The following is an 18954-nucleotide window of genomic DNA, read 5'->3' on the forward strand; positions in this document are numbered from 1 at the left end:
ATTTAAGATTTTTGCATCTATATTCTTCAGGGAGATATGTCTATAATTTTCTTTCTCTGTTTCAACTCTTCCTAGCTTAGGTATTGGCTTTAAAATGAAGTTATTTAGTTTCCAATTAGTTTTGGGTCTATCTCTCCCTGGCCCAATATTGTCTGTGACTTTTTTTCTGAATTATGATCTGAGAAAGATGTATTCACTATTTCTGACTTTCTGCATTTGATTATTAGGTTTTTATGCCCTATTACGTGGTTAACGTTTGTGTAAATGCCATGTACTGCAGAAAAAAAAATATTTCTTTCTATCCCCATTCAATTTCCTCCATAAGTGTGTCATATCTAGGTTTTCTTACAATCTATTTCCCTCCTTAACTTCCTTCTTGTGTATTTTATGATTAGATTTATCTAAATCTGAGAGCAGGAAGTTGAGGTCTTCCACCAGTAGAGTTTTTCTGTCTATTTCTTCCTGTAGTTCTTTCAAATTCTCCTCTAAGAATTTGGATGCTATACCATTGGGTACATATATATTTAGTATTGAAATTACTTTATTGTCTATGGTACATTTTAGTAGGATATAGTTTCCTTCCTCATCTCTTTTAATGATATCTATTTTTGCAGATGCTTTGTCTGAGATAAGGATTGCTACCCCTGTTTTTTTCACTTCAGCTGAAGCAAAATATATTTTGCTCCAACCTCTTACCTTTACTCTAAATGTATCTCTCTACTTCAAATGAGTTTCTTGTAAGCAGTATATTGTAAGATTCTGGTTTTTAATCCACTCTGCTATTCACTTACATTTTAAGGCATAATTCATTCTATTCACATTCGAAGTTATAATTACTAACTCTTTATTGACCTCCATGTTATCTTCCCTTATTTTTCCCCTTTTTATCACTTTACCCATATTCCCCAGTACTTTTGTTTCTGAATACCAACACCTTCAGTGTGTGTGCCCTCCTATATCCAACCCTCCTTGCCCTTTCTTTTCCCTTTCCCTTTGCCCCTTCTTCCTTCCCTTCCTTCTGTTGGTTCCCTTTCCCCCCTTCCCCTTTCCCCCTTTTAATACTTGAAAGGTAAAATTAAGTTTCTTAATTTAACTGAGTGTATGTATATTAACTTTAAGCCAAATCTGATGAAAGTAAGATTCAGGCAGTTACCTTCTCCCTTCTTCCCCTCTATTGCAATAGGTCATTTATACCTCTTCATGTATTTCTGTTAAGAGGTTTGTTTCATATTATTTTTGAGGGGAAACAAGGAGACCTTACATAGTGCTTGTCTTCTCTCCATCTCTTGGCTGGAAGTCCTCTATATATTTTAGAAATGAGATCTTTATCAAAACCACTGGCTGTGAAAATTGTTTCCCCACTTTCAGTTTTCCTTTTAATCTTGGCAGCACTGGTTTTATTAGTGGAAATTTTAATTTGATATAGTCAAAGATCATCTATTTTGCAATTTACAATATACTCTATTTCTTTTTTGGTCATAAATTTCACTGCTTTCCATAGATTTGACAGAGAGAGTATTTCTTGATCTGTTAATTTGTCTATGGTATCATCCTTTATATCTAAATCCTGTCCCCATTTTGACCATATTTTGTATAGAATAGGAGTCATAGGTCTATGCCTAATCTTTGCTGGACTATTTTCCAGTTTCCCCACATTTTTTGTCGTATACTGAGTTATTATCCCAGAAGCTAATGTCTTTTGTTTTGTCAAACAATAGATTACTTGAGTCATTTACTACAGTTTCTTTTGTACCTGTCTTAATCCACAGATCCATTTCTTTATTTATTAACCAGAACCAGTCAGTCTTGATGACTGCCAGTTAATAGTATGGCTGTAGATCTGGTACTATGAGGTTTCCTTCCTTTATATGTTTTTCACCAGTTCCCTTGATATTCTTGACTTTTGGTTGCTCCAGATTAATGTATGGCACTAAATAAGTAATTTGGTTTGGATAAAATTTTCATTTTAATTATATTATCTTGACCTAACCATGCAGTTATCATTTTTTCCAAATGTTTAGATCTGACTTTCTGTGAAAAGAATTTAGCATTTGGAATTTGTATGAATTTGTAATTTATAAAGTTTGTGGGTTTTCTTGGGGGGGGGAAGTAGATCCCCTAAGATTTATAATTGTCTGCAGTTAAATGGAATTTTTCTTTCTAACTCTTGCCCTTGAAATTGCTGTTAATATGTAGAAATGTTGATGATTTATGGGGGTTTACTTTATATCCTACTACTTTGCAGAATTTATCAATTGTTTCAAGGAGTTTCTAAGATGATTTTCTAGAGTTCTCTAAGCAAACCATCATATCATCTGCAAAGCGTGAAAATTTTGCTTCCTCATTGTCCATTCTAATTCCTTCAATCTCTTTTTCTTCTCTTACTGCTAAAACTAACATTTCTAACACTATATTGAATCATAATGGTTATAATCAGCCTCATTGTTTCTCTCCTGATCTTACTGGAAATGCTTATAATTTATTCCAGTTACTGATAATATTTGTTGATGGTTTTAGATGGATACTGCTTATTACTTTAAGGAAAACTCCATTTATTATTGAATTCTGTAATATTTTAATAAGAATAGATGTATTTCAGTATCCATTGAGATAATCATATGATTTCTATTGATTTTGTTATTGCTATGTTCAATCATGTTGAATATTTTCCTAATATTGAACCATCTTCATTTACCTGGTATAAAACCTACCTGATCTATTAATAACTTGCTGTAATCTCTTGCTAAAATTTTAGTTAAGATTTTTGCATCAATGTTCATTAGGGATATAGGTCTATCATTTTCTTTGCCTGTTTTGGTCCTTCCTGGTTTAGATATCAGTACCATATTGGCATCATAAAAGGAATTTGAAAGAACTTATCTTACTTTTTAAAATAGTTTATGTAGAATTAGAATTAATTGTTCCTTAAATGTTTGGTGCAATTCACTTGAAATCCATCTGGTCCTGGAGACTTTGTCTTAGGGAGTTTATTGATGGTTTCAATTTCTTTTCTGAAATGGGATTATTCAAATATGTTATTTCCTCTTCTGTTAATCTAGTTTATGTTTTTGTAAATATTTATCCATTTCACTCAGGCTAGTAAATTTATTGGTATACAGTTGGACAAAGTAACTCTGAATTATCTCTTTTAATTTCCTTCTCATGGGTAGTTAGTTCACCATTTTCATTTTTGCTACTGGTAATTTGACGTTCTTACTTTTTTAAAAATCAGATTAGGCAAAGGTTTATATATGTTATTGATTTTTTTCCATAAAGCCAACTCTTAGCTTTATTTATTAGATCAAAGGCTTTCTTGCTTTCAGCTTTATTAATCTCTCCTTTGAGCTTTAGAATTTCAAATTTGGTATTTAATTAGGGATCTTTCATTTGCTCTTTTTTCTAGTTTTTTTAGTTGCATACTCAATTCATGGATCTCCTCTTCCTCTATTTTATTCATACATGCATATAGAGCTATAAAGTCTCCCCTCAAAACTGCTTTGGCTGCATCCCATAAATTTTGATATGATGACTCATTGTTATCATTTTCATGAATGAAATGATTGATTTATTTCTATAATTTGTTATCTGATCCACTCATTCTTTAAAATTAAGCTATTTAGTTTCCAATTAATTTTTGCTTTATCTTTCTATGACCCTTTATTACATGTAATTTTTATTGCATCATGATCTGAAAAGTATGCATTTATTATTTCTGCCTTTCTGCATTTGATTGTAAGGGTTTTGTGCCCTGGTACATGGTCAGGTTTGTATAGGTGCCATACACTGCAGAAAAAAGGATTATTCTTTCCTATTCCTCTTTAGTTTTCTCCTGAGGTCTATCATATCTAAGTTTTCTAAGATTTTATTCATCTTCTTAGCTTCTTTTTTGTTTATTTTGTGGTTATATTTATCTAGTTCTGAGAAAGGTAGATTGAGGTCCCCAACTATCATAGTTTTGCTATGTCTCTTTGTAAGTCATTCAGCTTCTCCTCAAATAACTTAGATGCTACTCCAGTAGGTGCATATATGATATAACTTCATTGCCTATAGTGCCTATTCACCTGATGTTATTTATACACTAAATGCCTAGCCTTCTCCTAGTATAGTCCTTTTATTTTTATTGTTTTAACCCTATCTTGCACACACACACACACACACACACACACACACACACACACATATATATATATATATAGTCTCCTTTTATCTGACCTGATAGCTTTTCAAAGTAGATTGATTGATTGCTCAATTGATTCATAAGTAGCATTGCCTGATATTCACTAAGTACTTCCCCCTTCTGCCTCATTAAAAATACACTTCTCCAGAATCATGAATCACATCAAATTACAATCACTTTTTACCTTACCCCCTTTGCAATCCTCATGAGCCACAGCAGCATGCAAAGTCAAATCATTTCATGAATTATTTATTACCTCCCTCCCCCAAGCACACTCCCTCCAATTGTAGCCAAAGTGTCAAGCAAAGCAAACTCTCTTCATATTTTCTTGTCCAGAGCCTCTAAATATACCCTCTCCCCCTCCATCTCTTTAGTATTCCAACTATAGCCCTAGAACCCTTCCCCAAAGTATCAGGTACGCCTTTCTGACTGTCCCTTTAACACCACAATCATGGTACAAAACCCCTCATTAACTAAAGTATGGATTTAAACATGATCACTTCTTAATCTCTACTAAATTTACTCCTACTCTGCTTACTACAAACCTCTAGATATCTAGTAAAATGACTTCACTTCTGGTTTAGTTATGTATAGAGCCTCTAAGTACTTTAAGTACTAAGCATTAGAACGCCCTGACAATTTCTCTTAAGAATTTTTGAAGTGATTGTAAGGCAGGGGGAACACTGGCATTGGACCACCCAGCATAGGGTTGCTCTCTTTCGGAGAAAGTGTTGAAGTTGGGACAATTAGGTTGAACAGTGGATAGAGCACTGACCTTGGAATCAGGAGACCTGAGTTCAAATTCAGCCTCAGATACTTAATAATTACCTTGCTGTGTGATCTTGGGCAAATCACTCAACCCTATTGTCTTCAATAAATATTTTTTTTAAAAGAAAGTGCTGAGCTCTATGAGCAAGGCAGAATTAAATTAATTCAAAGGAAACTTGAGATGCATAAGTTTAAACTCCACAGACATTCACCTGGACTATTTATGTCTTACCTGTGGTAGACTTTTCTGAGCTCATGTTGGTGTGATCAGCCAGTCAGAAACACTGTAATTTGTCTCAAACATAGTGATGTTATTTTGATTTTCATCAACAAGGAATTATGAGAAGCAACCACACCCATATCCTCTAAGTGCAATCTCTTCATCTATATTCAACTATACTAAGAGAAATACAATTCTCAAGAGCTACAAATGTTATCTTCTCTCATAGGATAGTATACGATTTAACATTCTTGACTAATATTTGGTTTTCTTCCCTTTCTGTTTACCTTTTTAAACATCTCTTGAGTATTGTATTTGAAGTTCAGATTCTCTGTTCAGTTCTGTTCATTTTATCAGGAAATTTTGGAAGTCCTCTATTTCATTGAACATCCATCTTTTCCCCTGGCAGAATATGCTGAATTTTGCAGGGTAATGAATTCTTGGTTATAATCTAAGTTCCCTTGCCCTCCAAAACCTCATATTCTAGGCCCTCTGATCCTTTAATGTGGAAGCTGATAAGCCCTGTGCAATTCTGAGGGCGCTTCCCTTGTATTTAAATTGTTAATTTTTTGACTGCTTGCAGTATTGTCTCCTTTATTTGAAAATTCTGGAATTTGTCTATGATTTGTCTTGAAGTTTTTATCCTGGGGGTCTCCTTTTGGAGGTGTTTTTGTGTATTCTTTCAAGGACTATTTTGTTTTCCTCCTCTATTATACTGGGACAATTTTCTCTGTTAATTTCCTCAAGCATATTTTCCAGGTTCTTTTTTTTTTGATCTAGGCTTTCTAGTAGTCCAGTGATTCATAAATTATCTCTCCCGGATCCATTTTCCAGGTCATTTATTTTCCCTAAAAGGGAATAAGGGAATAAATAAGCCTTTTGATTTTGTACGATAGAATCTTAGTGTCTCATAGATTCATTAGTTTCTTTTTCTCTGATTCTAATTTTTAGGATTTTATTTTCTTTATTTAGTTTTTCTGTTTCCTTTTTCAGTTGGATAATTTTACTTTTTGAGTTGCATTCCCTTTCCAGTTTGTTGATTTGAGTTTTAGTTGAATTACATTCCTTTTCCAGTTGATCAATTTTATTTGTTGGACTTACATTATTTTTCCAGTTAGTTGTTTTACTTTTTTTAGGTTTTTGCAAGGCAAATGGGGTTAAGTGGCTTGCCCAAGGCCACACAGCTAGGTAATTACTAAGTGTCTGAGACCAGATTTGAACCCAGGTACTCCTGACTCCAGGGCTGGTGCTTTATTCACTATGCCACCTAGCCACGGCCCATAGACTTCTTTAAGACTTACCATATAGTAAATTATTCACTGCGTTCTTCTTCTGACTTGACATTTTTATCATATCTATTGCATAATAGCTTTTTAGGGTTAGCACTGTTTTAGTTTTTTGGTTCATTTTGTTTGTTTTGCTCTGCTCCTGGGATTTAGGGAGTATGGACCCAAGCTTTTTATGCTAGGGCTGGGTTCTGATCCCTGACTTTATCGCTGGTCAAGATGTTGCCTATGCGGCCCAGATATTGCCTATATAGGGGTTTGTTTCCTCTTTTATGTCCAGGCTCTGTCCATGCAGTGATTTGTTCCCAACCAAATCCAGTCTCTTGCCCCAGTGTTCCCAGACTTCAGGCACAACAGCCAATAAATTCCTTGAGAACAGGAATTTTAACATTTTTCTCTTTGTATCTTTAGAATTTAGCATCTAGTGGGTACTTAATAATATTTTTGTTTGATTAGTTGCTCAATCATTTTCATTCTCTGCTTTATTGCTCCCTAGTTTTGCTATCAGAGGCATATTTGTCTAATAGAAGTTTTAATAGGATATCTGCTTTTCATGTTTTTATGTAAACACTAGGTGTTGTTGTGAAGCAAAGTTAGCTGAACTCTGAGTCTTTTTCTACCTGAATAGCTTATGGGTGCAACCTTTTTTTTTTTTTTTGGACAGTGCCTCTACTCCTACCCTCTTCCCTTTGGAAGTTAGAGACTTGTCTTAGATTCTTTCCCTTGCTAAATAACAATAGTTATTTAACAACATCTATTAAACAATGTTACAAACTTTATTAAAAAACAATCATTTATATAGCTCCTACTATGTGTAATAAATACTTTACAATTATCTTATTTTATCCTCACAACAAACTGGAGAGGTAGGTGCTATTATTAGAGGTGGTGTGATTTGCTCAGGGTCACACAACTAATTAAGGTCTGAGGCAGAATTTGTACTCAGGTCTTATTGCAGGCCAGGTGCTCTTTCTACTGCAATACCTATTGCAAATCAAATATAGATTATTAATAACAAATTATCTGAACTCCTTGATCAGAAGCAAAGTCAGATGACTAAGACAGAATTTAATTCCTTTACTTTTTAAAAGATTCTATATAACTCAGTTACTAACTTACTCCATTGTCTCCCTTTTCAAGGCATGAAATAATTATATAGTCAGACAATATAAAATACATGATAGATTATTAATTTTTATGGAATATTTTTAGGGATTTTTATGGATATTTTATGGAATTTTTATGGATATTAATAGAGAATCAGATATTGAGAAGGGAATTGAGAACTCTCTAAAATTCTTAAATTGGCCATGACAATAGATTGGTCCAATCCAAATTCTTTGGTCCATATGTCTAGTTGTATCACTGTCTTCTACACTTTCACCTGTCATCCTCTCACAGTTTGTGCCACTGTCCTCCCATGCAGTCTGTCTTTCTGTACATGTCAACTTGGTCTTTGACTGCCTGTCATAAACTACATGTTCTTTTTTAAAATCCTGGGTATGGATGGAGTTTGACTTTCAAATCAAAGATGACAAAAGCCCAGATTATCTCAGGAAAATCTTTGAACTACAAATCCTAGAGTGCTAGTTGGATCTCCAGTTTCTGTCAAATTTATAACTTTAGAGTTAATTGTTTTATAATGGTTGTCAAAATTCATTTGCAAATGCCTCTGGGCCCAGGATTTTATTTTTAACTTTGAAAGTTAATTAATGACTCATTCAGTTTTTCTCAGAATCACATATAAATCTCTGCTTCTTGTTCTGTTAATTTGAGCATTTTATATTTTTACAATTATCCTTTCATTTTATTTGTCATTATTTTTTAACATATAATTTGTCAAAGGGAATTTTTATAATTTCTTTTATTTCTTCATCATCCTTTACAAGGAAAAATGACAAATTTAAAAGACAAAAGCAGTGAAACTACATTATGCTTAAAAGACACCAAAGATAAAAAAATAGTAAATAGATATGAATAAATGACATATCTATGTACTAAATGGAAAAGTTAATTGAACTACAAGAGAAATTAACAGGAAAAATAATAATTGAAACAGAATAATTAGTAAGGAAACTCCCTCTACCAATGGAGATCAACAGTTTATATTCTTATGTGAATAAATGAATAAGGGAATTAATAAAAATCATTTATTATTCACTATATGTCAATCAGATCTTCTAGATTCTACTGGTTTATTAGCTACTAGGCAATTCTGTCTTTATAAAATCATTGCTAGTCATCTATAATTGTCACAGACTGATCCTATTCTGGTCTTCCTCTCTTCACTAATATAGATCACCTTATTTTAGTAGTTTTTTTCCCTCTTCTTTTAATTACTCCATAATTACTCCTCTATAATTGTCTAGTTTTACTATTCCTTTCTCAATATTATCCCTTTAAAACCTGCTCTCTCAATTTTATCTCTCTACATATTCCCCCATTGACATCATCTGTTGTTATATCTTCCTTTGCTCAAATAAGTGAGGTTGGTAAGATGCTCACTCCTCCTAGTCTTGCCTTCATGCTTATATTTTTTTTTCACATGTCTCCATAATAGGGGATACAATTAAAAGTAGAAACTAGGAATTTTTACCTAATGTGATAAACAATAAAAAAGTCTATACTAGAAATGGATAAGAACTAGATATACATAAAATGGTATATCTGTGTTCCAGTTGATAAATGGTCAAAGGACATGAATAGACAATTTTCAAATGAAGAAATTAAAGCTATATATAATCATATGAAAAAAGGCTCCAAATCATTATTATTTAGAGAAATGCAAATTTAAAATAACTATGATGTTTCACCTCACACCTATCAATTTGGCCAAGATGAGAAAAAAGGGAAAATGATCAATGTTGGAGAGGTTGTGAGAGGACTGGGACATTAATGCATTGCTGATGGACTTATGAACAGATTCAACCACTCTGCAGAGCAATATGGAACTATGCCCAAAGAGCAATAAAAATGTTCATTCTCTTTGACCCAGCAATTCCAATTCTAGGTTTATATCCCCAGAAGAAATAATAAAAAAATAGAAAAAATCCCACATGTTCCAAAATATTCATAGCAGCTCTTTTTGTAGTGCCAAAGATTTGGAAACTGAGGGGATGCCCATGAATTGGTGAATGGCTAAACAAGTTATGGTACATGAATACCATGAAATATTTTTGTTCTACAAGAAACCATAAATAGTCAGACTCTAGAAAAGCATGAAATGGATCACTTGCTGAGAGAAGAGAGCAGAATCAAGAGGAAAATTTACACATTAACAACATTTTGAGATGAACAACCTTGATGGAAGCAGCTCCTCCCAGCAATTTAAAGAAATAGGACAACTTTATTAGACTGGCTATGAACAATGTTATCCTTATCCAGAAAAAGAAAAACAAAACCTCCAGAATCTGATGAACACTATAAACATTATATCTTATGTATCTCTTTCCCTTAATCCTAATTCTTCATATTGAAAATGACTAATGCTAGCTTGACAGTTTGCTGCTGAGGGGAGGGGGTGGGAAGGGAGGGTGCAAGGGTGGAAGGAAAGGAAATTTTTAAACTTAAAAATATACATTTAAATATGGATAAAAAATAAGATATTTTTGAAAAGATATATACATGATAAACACAGGACAGATGCAAAAAATTCTAATATTGAAGCAGCAGAGATAAAGAAGGAAAGACCTTTTGCAGAAATTAGAATTTAAATTGAGTTGTAAAGAAATCTAGGAAAGCAAATAGATAGAGAAGGATATAGAGAACATCCAGTGAAATATCTTTATGGAAATAAAGATACATATAAACAAGGAAAATATTAATATCTCTTTGGTAGGCTTATCTAATGTAATAAAAAAATTTACTTAACCAGTGCTCCAGTGCTATACCAATCAAATTATCTAAAGATTACTTTATTGTTAATAATAATTGAACTCATATGGAGGAATAAAAGTTTTAATGTCTTAAGGGACTGACTTGGGTGGAGGGTGGCATGAAGCTCAGATGTTCCTGGAGTTTTTCTCTACACAAAGCTAAATGAAGCCTCTGCACAGACACTAAAGTTACATATCCCACCAAAAATGACAAAATCCAAAGAAGTTTTCAATGGTAAACATCCTGAAGGATCTTCAGTGAAAGTCTGTTTCTTTGGGGGAAAAGGGGAAGTAAAAACCCAGCACCAATGGAGAATGAGAAAGCTAGTGGAAGGCTTTTAGCCACAGTGCACTTCAGGTCCTGACGGCTTGATGATAGCAGCAAGATAGCAAACCAGCAGGGAAGGTCCCAACCCTAGGCAGGCTGAACCCTAGGAACAATGGGGCAAAGGACAGGACTGGATTGGAAACAAACCAGTGAAAGGGCTGAATCTGGACATAAAGGAGGAAACAAACCTCTGCAAAGGCAACACCTGGACTACTTAGGCAGCATCTTGGCCAACAAAAAAGCCAGGGATCAGATTCCAGCTCCAGCAAAAGGAAAAAAAAAACAGCAAAATTTGGATCTATACTCTCTATACCCCAGTATTCGAGCTCAGACTATCAAGATGAGCAAAAGTGTTAAAAGAGTACTCACTATAGAAGTTACACATAGAGAAAGATGATAACAATGCCACCTCAGAAGAAGAAAAGCTCATAGAAAAGCTTTAAAAAGAATTTAAAAACCAAGAAAAGAAGAAGAAAAATGAAAAAAAAAGAAATTAAAGTCATGCAGGAAAATTATGAAAAATTGACAAAAGTAAAAATAGCCAACTGGAAAAAGAATGTAACTCTTCAAAAAATCAAATCAACCATATGGACAAGGAATGCAGTTCAGCAAAATATAAAATTAACTGACTGGAAAATGAAACACAAAAGCTAAGTGAAGAAAATATAACTCTAAAAATTAGAATTGGACATAGAAACCAATAAATCTAAGAGACTACAAGATTTCATAAAACAAAGTAAATAAAAAGGGGTGGCTACGTGGCACAGTGGATAGAGCACTGGCCCTGGAGTCAGGAGTACTTGAGTTCAAATCTGACCTCAGACACTTAATAATTACCTAGCTATGTGGCCTTGGGCAAGCCACTTAACCCCGTTTGCCTTGCAAAAACCTAAAAAAAAAAGCAAAAAGATTGAAAAAATTGAAAAAAATGTAAAGTGTTTTTTAGGAAAAAACAAAAGACCTGGAAAATAGATTCAATAGAGATAATTTATAAATTTTTGGACTTTCAGAAATGCTAGATCAAAAAAGAACCTGGAAAACATCTTGCAGGACATTATCAGGAAAATCTCTCCAAATATGTTAGAACAAGAATATTCAGAACTCCTCCAGAAAGAGACCCCAGGATAAAAATTCTACAGGCTATCATAGTCAAATTCCATAATTCTCAAATAAAGGAGAAAATTTTGCAAACAGTGAAAAAGAAGCAAATTAACTATAAAGGAAATGCAATTAGACTTACATAGGACTAATCAGTTTCAACACTGAAGGAATAGAGAACTTGGAATACCATATATCAGAGGGCAAAGGACCTTGGATTACAACCTAGAATTTACTACCCTGGAAAATCCAGCATATTTTGTAAGGGGAACAGATCGATATTCAATGAAATAGAAGATTTCTAAAATTTCCTGATAAAAAGACCAGAACTGAACAGAAAATTCAATCTCCAATACAGAACTCAAGGGATACATAAAAAGGTAAACAAAAGGGGGAAGACCCTAAATGTTAGTCAAGAACATCAAATTTTCTACAACTCTATAAGGGAAGATATTAACACTTGTAACTCTTAAAAATTGTATTTCTCTTAGGATAGTTAAAGGGTTGAATATAATTGAAGAGATTGAATTTAGAAGATATAGGTATGGTTGCTTCTTGTCTTGTTTAGTTATTACCCAATTGATGGGCATCTCTTCAATAAATGGATAATTGCATCAAATTTATAAGATTACAAGTCATTCCCCAATTAATAAATGATCAAAGGATATGAATAGACAGTTTTCAAATGGAGAAATTAAAGCTCTCTATACAATCATATGAAAAAATGCCGAAAATCCTTATTGATTAGAGAAATGCAAAGTAAAACAACTCTGAGGTATCACCTCACACCTGTCAGATTGACTAAAATGACAAAAAGAGGGAAAGTGATCAGTATTCAAGAGGTTGTGAGAAGACTGGGACATTGATACATTGCTTGGAAACTTGTGAATTCTGGAGAGTAATATGGAACTATGCCCAAAAAGCAATAAAACTGTTCATTCCCTTTGACCCAGAACTTCCAATTCTAGGACTATATCCAGATGAAATCACAAAAAATGGGAAAAGTTCCACATGTTCCAAAATACTCATAGCAACTCTTTTTGTAGTAGAAAAGAATTGGAGATTGAGGGGATTCCCATCAATTGAGGAATGGCTAAGTTATGGTACATGAAAACTATGGAATAATATTGTTATGGTACATGAGTACTATGGAATATAATTGTTCTATAAGAAACCATAAATGGTAAGACTTTAGAGATGGATGAATTGAGTTACAGGATCTGATGTTGAGTGAAGAGAGCAGAACTAAAAGAACATTGTACACATTAACAACAACTTTGTCAGTTGATCAACCTTGATGGATGCAGCTCCTCTCAGCAATTCAGAGAACTAGGACAACCCTAGGAGACAAGTTATGGATAGTGCTATCTCCATCCAGAGGAAGAAAAACAAAACAAAACAAAATCCTACAAAATCTTAATAACACTACACTCGCTTTTTAAAAATTTCTCTTATGTATTTCTTTTCTATCTCATGATTTTATTTCTTTTCTCTTAATCCAAATTCCTTATATATTCCTCAAAACTGACTAATCTGTAAACATGTTAAACACAAAAGTATATGTGCAATATTCCCCTGACTGTTAGTCACTTAAGGGGAGGTGGGAAGGGAGGGAGGAATGAAATTATGTAATTTAAAAATATGTATATGCATGTGGATGAATGTTGAAAAGCTTTAATAATATGTAACTGGAAAAAATATCAATGAAAAATCTAATGGGAAAAAACTTAAAAAAACTATGGTAGAAGGGGTAGCTGCTCTCAAACAATATTATAGAGCAATAATCATCAAAAACAAGTTGAAACTAATTGAAAAATAGAAAAATTGATCAAGATACATATATATATACATACATATATATATATATATATATATATATATATATATATATATATTAGTTAGATAACATATGGAAGCAAATAAGCCTAGCTGCCTGCACCCTCTTCTACCTAATACTGTGCCTCCAATATCCAATTTTCTCCTGTTCTGTCGCAGTCTCTATCAATAGCTAGCCCCTTTCTTTGCTAAGACCAGTCCCTTTATTAATCTTAGATAAAGAAACTGGAACCCAGAAGTACTAGAAATGACTGCAGAGCCCAAAGAGAATGAAGAGAATTTTAAAAAGTGAATAGAGGAAAATATTGTAGGTCTCTTCTCTTGCTCATTTTAATTATGGGTCAGTCATGTTTAGCATGTTTTTGTATTAGGTATGTTGTTAAAGGAGAATCAGAACTAAGAGCAAAAAATGATCATGAGAGCAAAAGAAACAACATAAAAGAAGAGAAACATAAAGCATAACAATATAAAAAGTGAACATAGTATGCTTTCTTCTGTATTTAATATCCATAGATTTTCTCTGGAGGTAGATGGCATTTTCCAGTACAAGTCTCTCAGACTTGTCCTTTATCACTGTACTGCTGAGAAAAGTTGCATCCATCATTATTGACCATCTCAAAAAGTTATTTTAATGTGTACAATGTTCTGGTTCTACTCACTTCACTAATTATCAGTTCATGCAAGTCATTTTAGGCTTTTACACTCATTATTTTTTATAGAAGCAGGAACTGTGAAAAACTTTCTCTGTTCCTTCATATCTTGCTTGTATTGGTTTTATTTCTGCAAAATATTTTTCCTTTTCCCCTATTTTATCTTTCTCCTTTCCTCTTATCCCTCCTCATCCACATTTTGCTTTTACTGTTATATATCTCAGGCTGTCTTTTCCCTTGATCCCACCTACTTTCCTGTAGGATGGGATAAACTTCTAAACCCTATTGGGAATGTATATCATTCTCTCTTTGAGCTGAATCTGTTAAGAGTAAGATTTACTCCATGTTTATACTTTCCCTACTTTTCCTTTAATTTAATAGGGTCCTTTATGCCTTTTCATGTGGTACTAATTATCCTCTAATGCCTCCACCTTCTTTTCCCAGTATAATAATTTTATCAAGTATTGTTTTATAAATAAATGTCTTGAACCCACTACCCTTGTCAGAGAATATTCCTTTCAGCTGTCCTGATAGAATCCATTCAGGCTCCATAGATTTTTCTCTGGAGGTGGATGGCACTTTCCATAAAAATTCCTCAGAATTCTCAAGAGTCATAAACATTATCACATTGTAATCAATTTATACTCATATCCTCTGTCTGAATACCTTCCCTTCAACTGTCCCAATAGAGATACAACCCTCATGAGCTAAAGAACCATCACATTTTGATCAAACCCTCTGTCTGAGTAACCTCCCTCCAATTATCCTAATAGAAATACCCTCACTCTCCTAGCATATTCCTTTCAACTGTCTTAAAAGAAATACAATTCTCAAAAATACAAGTATTGTCTGTCCATTTAGTCTTATTGACTAACATGTTTTCCTTCGTCCCTTATTGACCAACTTTTTTTTCTTTCTGTTTACCTTTTCATGCATCTCTTGAGTCTTGTATTTGAAGATCAAATTTTCCATTCAGTTCTGGTATTTTTCTCAGGTAAATTTGAAACTTGTCTATTTCATTGAAAAAATCCATCTTTTCTCCTGAAAGAATATGCTGAAGTTTGCAAGGCAGTTGATTCTTGGTTGTAATCCAAGTTCCTTTCCCCTCTCTAACCCTTTAAAGTTGAAGTTGATAAGTCCTGTGTAATTCTGAGCATGAATCTCTAGTATTTAAATTACTTCTTTTTTGGTAGCTTGTAGTATTTTCTCCTGCAGTTGAGAATTCTGAAATTTAGCTACAACATTCCCTGGAGGTTTTATTTTGGGATCTCTTTATAGAAATGATCAATGGATTCTTTAAGGGATGATTTTATTTTCTTATTTTAGGATATTAGGAGAGTTTTCCATAATAATTTCACGTGTGATAATATCCAGGCTCTTTATTTTAAATCATAGTTTTCAGTTTGACCAGTAATTCATTAATTTTCTCTCCTGGATCTATTTTTCAAGTAGATCATTTTCCCTAAGAGATACTTTACATTTTCTATTTTTTCAGCCTATTGGGTTTTTTTGATGGAATCTTCATTTCTCATAAAGTCATTAGTTTATATTTGTCCAATTTTAATTTTTAAGGTTTTATTTTCTTCGGCTAGTTTTTGTTTCCTTTTCCAGTTGACAATTTTTACTTTTAAAGGAGTTGATTTCTTTTTTCCATTTGGCCAATTTTATTTTTAAAGGTAATGTCTTCTTAAGTCAATTTTGCATAATTCTCCTGCACTCATTTTCCCTCCATTTTTCTTTTTCTTCTTTTTTTGCAAGGCAATAGGTTAAATTATTTGTCCAAAGTCACACAGCTAGATAACGTTTGGGTGTCTGAGGTCAAATTTGAATTCAGTTCCTTTTGATTCCAGGACTGGTGTCATTGCATCACCTAGTTGTCCCTCTTCTTTGATTTTTTTTAGTTTTTTTTTTTTTTTTTTGCAAGGCAAAGGGGTTAAGTAGCTTGCCCAAGGCCACACAGCTAGGTAATTATTAAGTGTGTGAGGCCACATTTGAACTCAGGTACTCTTGACTCCAGGGCCAGCGCTCTATCCACTGCAGCACCAAGTTGCCCCTTCTTTGATTTTTAAAATTCTTTTTGAACTTGTATAAAGATCTCGTTGATTTTAGACCAATTCGAAAAATCCTTTCAAGTTTAACATGAAAGCATTTTGTCATTACTTTCCTCTTCAGAGATTACATTTTTATCATCCTTCTTAGAATAGTAGTTTTTCATTATTCATGCTTTTTTGGGGGGGGGGGGTGTTGCTAATTTTGATAGTTGAACTCTGCTCCTAGAGTACAGTTCAAAGTTTTTTTGTGCTAAAGTCAAAGGTTTGGTCCCTGGTTTACTGCTTGTCTATGACTTTGCATATGGTGTTTTAGGTGCTAGTGGTTTGTTCCCTGTATTAGGGTAGCCCAACCCAGTCCAAACTACTGCCCCAGAGATCCTGGGGTTTGAACTTTGTCAAACGGTTTGAGATCCTCACTGCTGACCTGCTGAGATTGGACCTGAACAGTACTGTAGTTAAGAGTCCCCTGATTTTTTTCCAGTTTTCTCATCTGTGCTGGGCTATGTTCCCCTTTTATCCATATGAGACAGACATTTATTAAAGTTCTTCCTTGATATCTTGAGATGAAAACTTGTTTCACTCTTTTTTTGTGGGTTCTATCACTTTAGGATCTATTTAGAGGCTGTATTTTAAATCATTTCAGGAAAAACTGTGGCTTCTTACCTTTTAGCACCCTTTTCCAAAATTGATGTTCTCTTAACTAATTAATAACAATGACCCTTTCCTAGTCCTTAACTGTTTTGTTCTCTCTGCAGCACTGAGCACTGTTGATCACTCCTCTTTGGGCATGTTCTGTCTTCTCTGAATTTTTGTGAAATTGCTTCCTCTGCTTTCTGTCCTACCTGACTTTTCTCATCTCTTTCACAAGATCATCATTTAAATCCCATTGCTATTGGATGCCTCCCAAATTTCCATGTTTCATTATCACTCTTAATCCTTATAAACATACATTTACATGTATATAAGCACGTACTTGCATGTGTTTATATGTAGTTATACACCCATGTGTCCATGTCTGCAAACACATGTATCTCATCCTCTTTCCTGAGCTCTAGTTCAATTTACTGATTTGTCTTCTGGATATCACCATTTTTATGTCTATTAGGCATGATAAACTCTATTTTTCTTTCTTTTTTTTTAGGTTTTTGCAAGGCAAATGGGGTTAAGTGACTTGCCCAAGGTCACACAGCTAGGTGATTATTAAGTGTCTGAGGCCGTATTTGAACTCAGGTACTCCTGACACCAGGGCCAGTGCTCTATCCACTGTGCCACCTAGCCACCCCCAATAAACTCTATTTTTCAAAATAAAGCTCATATTTTCCTCCAAACTGACCCCTTCTCTTTACTGTTTATATCAAGAGCATTACCCATTCTCTTAGTCACTCAAATTTTCCACCCCAGAGTCATCTTCAACTCTCAACTTTCCTTCATCTCCCCACCCTTCCATATCAGTTGCCAAGTGCTTCACTTACAAACCTTCTCACATTTGTTTCTACTTATACGGTCAGCATGATGACTTAAGACTCTTTACTTTTTGCCATGACTATTGAAACAGCATCGTAATTGAACTTCTTGTTTCAAGACCCTTTTCCAATTCATCCTCAACTCAGCTAATCTTCCTAAATCTTCCTAAAAATAAGCCTTATCATGTCCTTACTCAAGAAACATTAATGGCTTCCCACAATCTTTGGTCTAAACTACAAAATGTTTAGCTTGACATTTAAAGCCCTAGGCAATATGCTTCTATGCTATCTTCTCAGGCTAATTATTCATCCCCCCAAAAGACATAAGAATCAAACTGATCTCTATATTAAACAAACATGGCATTCTGCCTCCCATATTTATGCCTTTGTAAAGGTCATTCCCTATACTTGGAATTCAAACCCTCTTCACCATTGCCATTAGTTTCTAGTTTCCTTTAATAAGTTATTATTGAGCTATTGTCATACCCCCTAACTGATATACTTGCCTCAAGTCACTCCTCTGTCCAAACCAAACCCAACTCTCAAATGGCAATTCACAAAATAAAATGTCATTCATTTGCTCAGTAAACTCCAGTGACTGCCTATTCCCTTTAGAATAAAATTCAACTCCCAGCTGAGGTCTTTCTTGGTCTCTCTAGTTGTTAATGTTCTCTTCATCCTCCTCAAATTATGACCTATATGCTTATTTGTCTGTATAAGTATCTATAGCCGTAATTACTAAAGAAGGTTAAACTTGAGAGCAAGGACCATTTCACATTTAATTTTTGATATCTCCAGCACCTAGCACAATGAAATGCACATTGTAGCTGCTTAAAATTTCTGTTGGATTTGAGGTAGAGAAACCATCTATGAGGTTATTGTAATGAATTCAGATTTTATGTTACCATGTGGATTAGTATAGTGACAGTGGAAATAGAATGAAAGGAAGACTGTAAGGTTGAGTGACCATGCTATTGATATCATGGACAGAAATAGGGAAGATAGAAGAAGCAGCCAGATTCATTTGTAAGATGATAAATCTCTTGTTTAGATGGCTGTATTTGAAAGAATAGAGGATAGAATTGTTCAGTAAATATTTGGAGTCATTCTACAGAAAGGAGAAAAGTTGTATAGACATAATTAGATTAATATGTAGATACACATCAATATGTCACCTCTATAAAAATCACTACTTGTATATG

The sequence above is a fragment of the Macrotis lagotis genome, chromosome 1, assembly GCF_037893015.1.
Source record: "Macrotis lagotis isolate mMagLag1 chromosome 1, bilby.v1.9.chrom.fasta, whole genome shotgun sequence".
Classification (NCBI taxonomy): domain Eukaryota; kingdom Metazoa; phylum Chordata; class Mammalia; order Peramelemorphia; family Peramelidae; genus Macrotis; species Macrotis lagotis.